This window comes from Maylandia zebra, linkage group LG3, assembly GCF_041146795.1.
Source record: "Maylandia zebra isolate NMK-2024a linkage group LG3, Mzebra_GT3a, whole genome shotgun sequence".
NCBI classification, from domain to species: Eukaryota; Metazoa; Chordata; class Actinopteri; order Cichliformes; family Cichlidae; genus Maylandia; species Maylandia zebra.
The window spans coordinates 50,059,886-50,072,140 of record NC_135169.1 but is presented as its reverse complement, the minus strand read 5'-3'; the positions used below and the strand labels follow the sequence as shown (position 1 = coordinate 50,072,140).

At 40.2% G+C, this 12,255-nt stretch overlaps 1 long non-coding RNA gene across 1 annotated transcript; it reads right to left on the bottom strand.

Annotated features, from left to right (window-relative positions):
* Positions 1–2,499: 2,499 nt before the first annotated feature.
* LOC143416578 (uncharacterized) lies at positions 2,500–5,013 on the bottom strand. The gene is made up of 3 exons (XR_013096975.1): positions 4,929–5,013; positions 4,530–4,578; positions 2,500–3,065 (listed from the first exon to the last, which is right to left on the bottom strand). It is a non-coding gene; the product is annotated as an uncharacterized LOC143416578 (long non-coding RNA).
* Positions 5,014–12,255: the final 7,242 nt, after the last annotated feature.

Below are 12,255 nucleotides of genomic sequence, written 5' to 3'. Positions count from 1 at the left end.
AGTTATTTAATGGTTTCAGCTTAGTTTATTTTATCTAAAACTTCAGTGCACGGTCGCAGGGATCAGCTGACACAGATCGCTGGTTAGTTATTTAATGGTTTCAGCTTTGTTTATTTGATCTAAGACTTCAGTCCACGTTCGCAGGGATCAGCTGACCCAGATCGCTGGCACAGGCTGGTTAGTTATTTAATGGTTTCAGCTTAGTTTATTTGATCTAAGACTTCAGTGCACGGTTGCAGGGATCAGCTGACACAGATCGCTGGCACAGGCTGGTTAGTTATTTAATGGTTTCAACTTAGTTTATTTTATCTAAAACTTCAGTCCACGTTCGCAGGGATCAGCTGACACAGATCTCTGGCACAGGCTGGTTAGTTATTTAATGGTTTCAGCTTAGTTTATTTGATCTAAGACGTAAGTGCACGGTTGCAGGGATCAGCTGACACAGATCACTGGCACAGGCTGGTTAGTTATTTAATGGTTTCAGCTTAGTTTATTTGATCTAAAACTTCAGTGCACGGTTGCAGGCATCAGCTGACACAGATCGCTGGCACAGGCTGGTTAGTTATTTAATGGTTTCAGCTTAGTTTATTTGATCTAAAACTTCAGTGCACGGTTGCAGGCATCAGCTGACACAGATCACTGGCACAGGCTGGTTAGTTATTTAATGGTTTCAGCTTAGTTTATTTGATCTAAAACTTCAGTGCACGGTTGCAGGCATCAGCTGACACAGATCGCTGTCACAGGCTGGTTAGTTATTTAAATGGTTTCAACTTAGTTTATCATAAAAAACTTCAGTGCACGGTTGCAGGAATCAGCTGAAACAGATCGCTGGCACAGGCTGGTTAGTTATTTAATGGTTTCAACTTAGTTTATCTAAAACTTCAGTGCACGGTTGCAGGAATCAGCTGACACAGATCGCTGGCACAGGCTGGTTAGTTATTTAATGGTTTCAGCTTAGTTTATCTAAAACTTCAGTGCACGGTTGCAGGGATCAGATGAAACAGATCGCTGGCACAGGCTGGCTAGTTATTTAATGGTTTCAGCTTTGTTTATCTAAAACTTCAGTGCACGGTCGCAGGGATCAGCTGACACAGATCCCTGGCACAGGCTGGCTAGTTATTTAATGGTTTCAGCTTAGTTTATCTAAAACTTCAGTGCACGGTTGCAGGAATCAGCTGACACAGATCGCTGGCACAGGCTGGTTAGTTATTTAATGGTTTCGGTTTGGTTTATTTTATCTAAAACTTCAGTGCACGGTTGCAGGGATCAGCTGACACAGATCGCTGGCACAGGCTGGTTAGTTATTTAATGGTTTCAGCTTAGTTTATTTGATCTAAGACTTCAGTGCATGGTCGCAAAGATCAGCTGACACAGATCCCTGACACACGCTGGTTAGTTATTTAATGGTTTCAACTTAGTTTATTTTCTCTAAAACTTCAGTGCACGGTTGCAGGGATCAGCTGACACAGATCTCTGGCACAGCCTGGTTGGTTATTTAATGGTTTCAGCTTAGTTTATTTGATCTAAAACTTCAGTGCACGGTTGCAGGGATCAGCTGACACAGATCTCTGGCACAGCCTGGTTGGTTATTTAATGGTTTCAGCTTAGTTTATTTGATCTAAAACTTCAGTGCACGGTTGCAGGGATCAGCTGACACAGATCGCTCGCACAGGCTGGTTAGTTATTTAATGGTTTCAGGTTAGTTTATTTGATCTAAGACTTCAGTGCATGGTCGCAAAGATCAGCTGACACAGATCCCTGGCACAGGCTGGTTAGTTATTTAATTGTTTCAGCTTACTTTATTTTCTGTAAAACTTCAGTGCACATTTGCAGGGATCAGCTAACACAGATCCCTGACACACGCTGGTTAGTTATTTAATGGTTTCAACTTAGTTTATTTTCTCTAAAAATTCAGTGCACGGTTGCAGGGATCAGTTGACAAAGATTCCTGGCACAGGCTGGTTAGTTATTTAATGGTTTCAACTTAGTTTATTTTCTCTAAAACTTCAGTGCACGGTTGCAGGGATCAGCTGACACAGATCGCTGGCACAGGCTGGTTAGTTATTTAGTGGTTTCAGCTTAGTTTATTTGATCTAAAACTTCAGTCCACGTTCGCAGGGATCAGCTGACACAGATCTCTCGCACAGATCCCTTGCACAGGCTGGTTAGTTATTTAATGGTTTCAACTTAGTTTATTTTATCTTAAACTTCAGTGCACGGTCGCAGGGATCCGCTGACACAGATCGCTGGTTAGTTATTTAATGGTTTCAGCTTAGTTTATTTTATCTAAAACTTCAGTGCACGGTCGCAGGGATCAGCTGACACAGATCGCTGGTTAGTTATTTAATGGTTTCAGCTTTGTTTATTTGATCTAAAACTTCAGTCCACGTTCGCAGGGATCAGCTGACACAGATCGCTGGCACAGAAAGAAAACATCTCCCTGTCATTGGCTTTCATTTGAAAATGAAATTAGAATGACAACATGTTAATATGCTTGCAAATTATTTTAATGGGTTAATAAACATTTGTGGAAGTGCCGATGTAGGGCAGGATGCTTCCTACACCTGTGGCATGCACTTGTGTTTCTGTAAATGAATTGCTTGGACGAAGCGTTTTCCACAGTTATTACAGGGGAATGGTTTTTCTCCTGTGTGAATACGCTGGTGCATTTTCAAGTTCCCTAAGTGAGAGAACCTTTTTCCACACTCATCACAGGGGAATGGTTTTTCTCCTGTGTGGGTGTATTGGTGTCTTTTCAAAGGACTTCGGTGAGTGAAGGTCTTTCCACACTCTTCACAGAGGAATGGTTTTTTTCCACTGTGCCCAAACTGATGCACCTGAAGATGAACTAACTGGGCAAAGCTTTGGCCACACTGATCACAAGAATAGGGTTTTTGTCCAGTGTGCAGACGCTGATGGACCTTCAAACTTAATAGTGTTTTGAACATTTTCCCACACTGCTCACAGAGGTATCGTTTGGTGTGAACTTTTGTGCGCAGATCCAGCTGTTCTTCAGTTGAATCTACCCCCTTCTTATGGTGAGGTCTTCTTTGCATTTTCCCGGTCTGTATATAAAGAGAAAGAAGAGATGGACAGAGTAACAACAATCTACAACCATTTGATCTGATAGACTTCCTCCTTACAAAGACTGAGGTGTTGTGAAAAAGTGGAAATGGGAAATTACTGAAGAGTTGTTGTGTCCTTCTTTCATAAACTCCTCCCGCCAGGTGAGGGATGAAAAACGTGTTTGTAGTCAGAAGATGTTTTGATGCAGTCAGCATGCTCATTACCCCAACAATATTTTGCATATTAATTATACATGTTTTTTACCCATTTATATGTAACTTAAACAGGCTATTTACAAGTAAGCAAAGTAATCCTGTTCACACGTCACCAAATGCAAACACAAACCCACTATTCAACAACGGAAACTCTGTGCTTCCCCATCTGATTCCATAATTGGAGTCAGCAGGGAAACTGCAATTTTAGTGAAAGGTAAGTAAAAATATATCCTGGCTGTACCTGTAATGCCAAAAATGCTAAATTAACTGTTCCCCTGGCCCCTTTGGGAACATTTTTATGTCACTGTGAAGTTTACCTTTCACCTTCACATAAGATAAGATAAGATAAACCTTTATTAGTCCCACACATAGGAAATTTGTTTGTTCACAGCAGAAAGTGGACAGTAAAAAGTTAAGAGCAGCAAAGTCTACTCTTCATTCTATCAGAAACAGTTATCACAGCTCGTACATTTTCTTTTTACACATATATGTAAGCACTGAGCCAAATTTAGTAATGCCAACACATTAAAAGAACAACATTTGTCTCTTATGTATGATACATCTATATATACACTGTAACAGATACTTGTCTTTGAGTGAAGATTTAAGGTGATATAAATAAATAACTGCAACTTGAATCTTTACTGAAGCTCAGTATTTGACACAGAGTTCAAACTCACTGCTGTAATAACTAATAATGATTAATATAATAACTATAATATTGGCCATATTATAGTTACATTACCAAAGTGAGATGATTTTAGTCTCATGAACAACACTATCTAATTGTTATTTACTAGCTAATCTTAAAATGACTGTTCAGTACAGAAATGAAGCCCAACAATCATGTTTGTACAGTCCTGTGGTCTCAGCCTCAGATTCTTATCAAATCACACAGAGCTCATGTAGAAACAAATGTACAAAATATGTTCTCCTTCATTTCTGTCAAACAAAGCTGTATGAAACGTTTCCAAGCCTCGCACTTCCGGCCTTAACGGTCTTTGAGTACGCGGACCTTGAGGACCGTTAAGGCTGCGTACTTTAAAGCTGCAGACCCCGAATTGGGATACAGCCTTAACGTCGTTTTCCTTCGCTATTTAAATTCACAAGCACTACATAATCTCATAGTGCCACCTACCTGGCATTCCTCGGGATCAGCAGTTAATTTTCATGAGGCAATTTTAGGTGGGTTACACTTGGAATGCCATGTCTCTTCCTTATCTAATGTGTCACGTTAAAGTGACTTACCTCTGCCACTGTGAGCATTTGGCTGCTGGTGTTACTCAGTGAATCAGCTCTGACAAACATAAAGATAATACGTTTAGAGAAAAATTATCCAAATACTGCCTTAAAAACAACAATGATGTTAAGACTTCTCATCCAAGCACATAAATGAAAAACAACATATGTACCTTTAAAATTTAGCTTGAAAATATGATTAAATACTTTAAAGTAGCAATAAGAAAGATAATCAAGTTAGATACTACAAATTTACAGACATTTCGTCTCGTGTTTGTGCCTAGTTTTAAAGATAAACTGGACCTGAAACATGAATTCAATTGAAAATAACACAATTAAAAGGAAAAAAAAACACTGAATGTCCTTTGATTTACTAAAACTACCACTGACCACCAGTTTTTTTCTTACCCTTGGCATGTGAGGGACATTTGTTTTGGTCCTGCTTAATGCTTGCCTTCACTGAACTCTGAGAGATGCACCAATGGTTCCCATGGTATCCAAAGCTGACTCCACTTCATAAGGTTCCAGAAGTGAATTTAAAAATCAACACCAAGTATTTAATGAACCACAAATCCCAGCAGGATAACAACCACTGGTGTTTTTTCCTCCAAACTTTATTTATTCAAAGTCATAAACAAAACAAAATAATAACTAACAACGAAATCAAAAATGACATAAAAGAAATAAAACCCACTCAAACTCATTATTGAACAAAATCAGTTACATTTACATTTCATCTTGTCAGAATATAATACACACAGCATATTAAATTCAACAAGATGAAGGTGTTCATAGTGTATTTGTATTGAGTATTACATAAGATGTATGTAGTTTAAACTCAACTTAAACTCTAACAGATCAACAGATCATGCATTTATAACAGCTCTCCACACAGCCCTTTCTCTAGCATTTTATTTTCATTCATTTTCACTTTCATTAGCAGATGTAAAGAGGGTTTTTTTATATATATATCTTATTAAAAGCCCCTCTGATATGTTATATATATCTATAAAAAAAAAATCTGTCTCGCTCATGTCTGCAGTAGGCTCACTTAGCATAGGGGGTCTAGCCTCAGGACCCTTACTGGATACAGACATCCCAGGCAGGAATGAAACTTGTGATCCTCGGCTCCAAAGGCCTGTAGATATATATATATATATATATATATATATATATATATATATATATATATATATATATATATATGTCCAGCTGGGATAGCCTCCATTATCATTAATGGAGCTCCAGTGGAGAGCGTGCAGTCCTTCAAGTATCTCGGTGTCAACATCTCCTCAGACCTGACATGGTCTGCCCACATTCAGGTCCAGACCAAAAAGGCTAGGCAGTGCCTGTACAACCTACGACAACTGAGGAAGTTCAGGGTCTCTCCAATGATCCTCAGGACTTTCTATACAGGTGCTGTGGAGAGATGTGAGAGATTTTGAAGGACTCATCCCATCTGTTGCTGGGATGGGACGGGTGCCCCCCACCCCCCTATTATCCTTAAGTGACTGAGACAGGACTCATTATCATATTCAAATCAAATCAAATCAAATCACTTTTATTGTCACATCACATGTGCAGGCACACTGGCACAGCACATGCGAGTGAAATTCTTGTGTGCGAGCCCCACAAGCAACAGAGATGTGCAAACACAACAACACAAACGAGCAAAATACAAGAATGGCCAACCTGAAACTAATAAATATATGTACAATATATAATAGTGTATGCATTTCTGGATGTGTATACTAAATATTTTCCTACGAGTGTGTGTGTGTGTGTGTGTGTGTGTGTGTGTGTGTGTGTGTGTGTGTGTGTGTGTGTGTGTGTGTGTGTGTGTATACACATTTTTACAAATTAAATAGTAAAAATAAATAAATAATAAAAATAATAAAATATATAAAATATACAGAGTTGAATATGTGCAAAACAAGTGGCATTTATATACAGTGTGTAGTGCAGTGCATATATTCTCATATCATCCTGATTCTTCTGGCCTCACTATAGCACATGACATTTTAACACCCTTCCCACACAATGTGCACAAGATGTAATTTTCCATATTGTTTTATTTTATTTTATTTCTATTTATATAATGTACCACTTGCAACACATAATGTCCTCTTTGTATATACTCATTCACTGTATATAAAGTTCTGTCTTTCTCTTTTTTTCGTTGCACAGTCGAGGAGTGTATCAGGTCACATTTCACTGTGTGTTATACCTGTATAGCCATGCACGTGACAAATAAAGAATCTTGAATCACATTTACTCTGGGCCTTCTTGATGTGATGTTCTTCTGCTTCCCTGGCCACTGTGTCTGTAGGGATGGTGTTCACTCTATGTTGCAGCGTCCTGGTGACACCCAGTATATGCTTCAGTGGATGAAGAGAGTCAAACATTAAATTCTGATCTGTATGCGTAGGTTTACGGTACACATCAACTTTTAAATGTCCCAGATTACTGATGAAAATCTCAGCCAGATGAACAGAATCAACCTTTTAGGAGTGTGGATAAAAGTTTGTTAGGTTGCCAGCTGTGCCACGTTTTGATCTAGTTGCCAAACCTGGAAACCTACAATCCATCAGCCCAAGTGTTTCCTGTATAATCTGTTTATACAGAATAAATATTACAGAAAGAAGTATTTTCTGTTCATCAGAACATTTTGTCTCATCAAAATATTATTTGTCAGAAAAATGAAATAAATCCAATGAGTGAAATGGTCTAAAAATTATTTTAGACCATTTTAAATTCATCCATTTGCTTCAGGGTTGCGGGGGGCACTGGAGCCTATCCCAGCTATCTTAGGGCAAGAGGCAGGGTACACCCTGGACAGGTTGCCAGTCTGTCGCAGGGCTACCACACAGAGACAAACAACCATCCGTACTCACATTCACTCATGGATTCACACTTATGGGCAATTTAGATTTTTCAATTGACCTATCCCCTCTAACTGCATGTCTTTGGACGGTGGGAGGAAGCCGGAGTACCCGGAGAGAACCCACACAAACATGGGGAGAACATGCAAACTCCACACAGAAAGATCCCGGCTTGATAGTGGAATTGAACTCAGGACCTTCTTGCAGGTAACTGTGCTACCCCATTTTAAATCACACTAAAATACTATTAGTGTATTTGAGTGCATTGCTGACCACTATTAATCATGTGCTTCATAACATGAGCCAAGGTGTGAAAAAAAGTGTGGGTCATTATCACCAGAGGTTTTGGGTGAAACCAGTGGCACCAGTGTCTGGCAGCCTCGCCTCTGTCAGTGCGCCCCAGAGTGGCTGTGGCTGCAATGTAGCTGCCATCACCAGTGTGTGAATGTGTGTGTAGATGACTGGATGTGTAAAGCGCTTTGGGGTCTTTAGGGACTAGTAAAGCACTATACAAATACAGGCCATTTACCATTTATATGAAAAAAGTGTGATGATCCTCTGCTCTCCATTACATTATTTAAATACAGTTCTTACAATATCATGTAAGAACACGTGATGATCATTCTCATTGAGTGGTAAATGGCCTGTATTTATACAGCGCTTTACTAGTCCCTAAGGACCCCAAAGCGCTTTACATATCCAGTCATCCACCCATTCACACACACATTCACACACTGGTGATGGCAAGCTACATTGTAGCCACAGCCACCCTGGGGCGCACTGACAGAGGCGAGGCTGCCGGACACTGGCGCCACCGGGCCCTCTGACCATTGTGAATCTACACAATACTAGATTTAAATACATTAAATAGAAACAAAGAATAGTGCTGCGGAAACGACACACTCTTCACTAATCGGGATAATTTCAGAGTTTTCTTCAAAGTTTTCTTCTTTATCAATGAGTGATACACGTTTTTATTAAACATTTGAACATAATACAAGACAAACTCTCGTACAGGATATAAAGTCGGAGAGCTACATGTTTTGAAATACACGCAGACATACCAAGACATTTTTGACAGTTTCATGCTCCCAATTTTGTGGAAACAGTTTGGAGATGACCCCTTCCTGTTCCAACATGACTGTGCAGCAGCGCACAAAGAAGGGTCTAGAAAGACATGTATGAGCGAGTTTGGTATAGAAGAACTTGACCAGTCTACAGGGAGTGCAGAATTACTAGGCAAGTTGTATTTTTGAGGAATAATTTTATTATTGAACAACATCCATGTTCTCAATGAACCCAAAAAACTCATTAATATCAAAGCTGAATGTTTGTGGAAGTAGTTTTTAGTTTGTTTTTAGTTTTAGCTATTTTAGGGGGATATCTGTGTGTGCAGGTGACTATTACTGTGCATAATTATTAGGCAACTTAACAAAAAACAAATATATACCCATTTCAATTATTTATTTTTACCAGTGAAACCAATATAACATCTCCACATTCACAAATATACATTTCTGACATTCAAAAACAAAACAAAAACAAATCAGCGACCAATATAGCCACCTTTCTTTGCAAGGACACTCAAAAGCCTGCCATCCATGGATTCTGTCAGTGTTTTGATCTGTTCACCATCAACATTGCGTGCAGCAGCAACCACAGCCTCCCAGACACTGTTCAGAGAGTTGTACTGTTTTCCCTCCTTGTAAATCTCACATTTGATGATGGACCACAGGTTCTCAATGGGGTTCAGATCAGGTGAACAAGGAGGCCATGTCATTAGTTTTTCTTCTTTTATACCCTTTCTTGCCAGCCACGCTGTGGAGTACTTGGACGCGTGTGATGGAGCATTGTCCTGCATGAAAATCATGTTTTTCTTGAAGGATGCAGACTTCTTCCTGTACCACTGCTGGAAGAAGGTGTCTTCCAGAAACTGGCAGTAGGACTGGGAGTTGAGCTTGACTCCATCCTCAACCCGAAAAGGCCCCACAAGCTCATCTTTGATGATACCAGCCCAAACCAGTACTCCACCTCCACCTTGCTGGCGTCTGAGTCGGACTGGAGCTCTCTGCCCTTTACCAATCCAGCCACGGGCCCATCCATCTGGCCCATCAAGACTCACTCTCATTTCATCAGTCCATAAAACCTTAGAAAAATCAGTCTTGAGATATTTCTTGGCCCAGTCTTGACGTTTCAGCTTGTGTGTCTTGTTCAGTGGTGGTCGTCTTTCAGCCTTTCTTACCTTGGCCATGTCTCTGACATCACAAGGTGTGCAATAGCACACCTTGTGCTTTTGGGCACTCCAGTGATGTTGCAGCTCTGAAATATGGCCAAACTGGTGGCAAGTGGCATCTTGGCAGCTGCATGCTTGACTTTTCTCAGTTCATTGGCAGTTATTTTGCGTCTTGGTTTTTCCACACGCTTCTTGCGACCCTGTTGACTATTTTGAATGAAACGCTTGATTGTTCGATGATCACGCTTCAGAAGCTTTGCAATTTTGAGACTGCTGCATCCCTCTGCAAGATATCCCACTATTTTTGACTTTTCTGAGCCTGTCAAGTCCTTCTTTTGACCCATTTTGCCAAAGGAAAGGACGTTGCCTAATAATTATGCACACCTGATATAGGGTGTTGATGTCATTAGACCACACCCCTTCTCATTACAGAGATGCACATCACCTAATATGTTTAATTGGTAGTAGGCTTTCAAGCCTATACAGCTTGGAGTAAGACAACATGCATGAAGAGGATGATGTGGACAAAATACTCATTTGCCTAATAATTCTGCACTCCCTGTAAAATTGGGGTTCATAAAAATCCAAATGAACTCCCTTTGTGTAGTACATTCATATATAAATTTTTTAAGTACTAACCCCTGACAGTTTGCAAGCAGATCAAGCAGAATTTTTGGAGGTTGTTTATGATTATTTATTTAAAGTGATTAAGAAACATTCATAGAGTTCTTTATCTACACAAACACTGTATAGTACAAGAGGTTCTAGGTGGTATTTATCTTACTTAATGTTACATTAGGAGTTGCTGTAGCTCAAGAGGGAGAGCAGGTCACTTTGGTCAACAGCTACAGAAATACATTTTACTTTGGCTTTGATCCACTTTCAAGGAAATAAACATTCCATAAAATTTTTTCCTGTCATTACAGAACCTCAGTGACAATTTGCAGGATAAAATTTGTAGAGTAATTTTGAAATTTCAAGTTTGACCTGATGATGGCAGTGTTTTTTCACTTCTACACTGTCACCGTTACAAAAAAGTGCTTAACTCAAAAGAATCAACCATGTTGTGTGTACAAAAAACAGACAATGTTGCAAATAATTAATTTTAAATTATCTTTAGGTGCTTGTTATTAATAGCCTGTCACAAAACAGATCATTTGTTCTTAATTCTTTAAATTAATCTACAAAAATTCAAAATGTAACACAGTTTGGCAGGAAAAAATACTATTTTATGCCCAGTGATTCTCAAGCAGTCATTAGTCAAATCTTAGCATTTCCTGATATGGTGAGTAGAGTGTTCTAAAAGACAAATTGAAGAGACTGGAAAAGCGGAGAATTAAAGAAAAAAAAAAGTCGTCCTCTGGTTTAATATATTTCTTCAACATTAAATGATCCAGTGACAGTTGTCAGTATTCCCACTGCTGCACAGCAACAACAACTGTTGATCATTCATTCAGCAAATTTTATTTTTCAAATTGTTAACAAATACAGTTTAAAACATTAATTAGTCCTTGTCAATTTGTGATTTGTCCTGTTCTCATTGTGTGACGAATTACGATGGCTGTTTGGTAGCCGTCTGCATACAATGCATACTCTCTCTCTCTCTTCATGTGTGTGTGTTTCTCTGGTGAATTTCGACAACAGTTTTATGTTAACATACAATCCTTAATATGTTTTATGTGTGTGTGTGTGTTTGTGTGTGGGGGAGGGGGGGAGGGGGGGGCACCATAGAGAGTGTTTGCCCAGGGCGCCAAACAGGCTAGGACCGCCACTGACCATCACGTTAATCTAGCTAAGTGTAAACAGCAGTAAATACTAAATATTGAATGTTCTTGTGTAGCAAGCAGGACCGACAGCGCACAATGTGCTTGGAAATAGCACCAATAAAGGTGTAGTTTATGTCTATGAACAGTGACAGTGACTTCCTGACAAATAGACCACAGTCTGTCAGACCCGCCCCCCACCGGTCCAGCACCATCACACTCAGCACCGGGTCTCCACAAGGATGTGTTTTGAGTCCCCTCCTGTTTACGCTCTACACATCCGACTGCTCCCCTACCCATCTCTCAAACACCATCATAAAGTTCGCGGATGACACCACAGTGGTTGGACTCATCTCAAGGGGGGATGAGTCGGACTACAGAGATGAGGTCAACAGACTGACTGAGTGGTGTTCAGTTAACAACCTCCAACTGAACACCACGAAAACTAAAGAACTTATCTTGGACTTCAGGAAGGGCAGAGCAGACCCGGCCCCACTTTACATTCACGGGAGCTGTGTGGAGAGGGTACACTCCATGAGGTTTCTGGGTGTGCAGATATCTGATGACCTCTCCTGGACTGCAAATACTACAGCGGTGGTTAAAAAGGCCCAGCAGCGTCTCCACTTTCTGAGAGTGCTCAGGAGGAACAACCTGGAGGAGAGGCTGCTGGTGACATTTTACAGAGCCACCATAGAGAGCATCCTAACGTACGGCGTAACAACATGGTATGCAGGGTGCTCAGCTGTGGACAGGAAAGTACTGCAGAGGGTCATCAACACAGCCCAGAAGATCACTGGCTGCTCTCTGCCCAGCCTGGAGGTCACTGCAAACTCTCGGTACCTCAGCAGAGCTGGTAA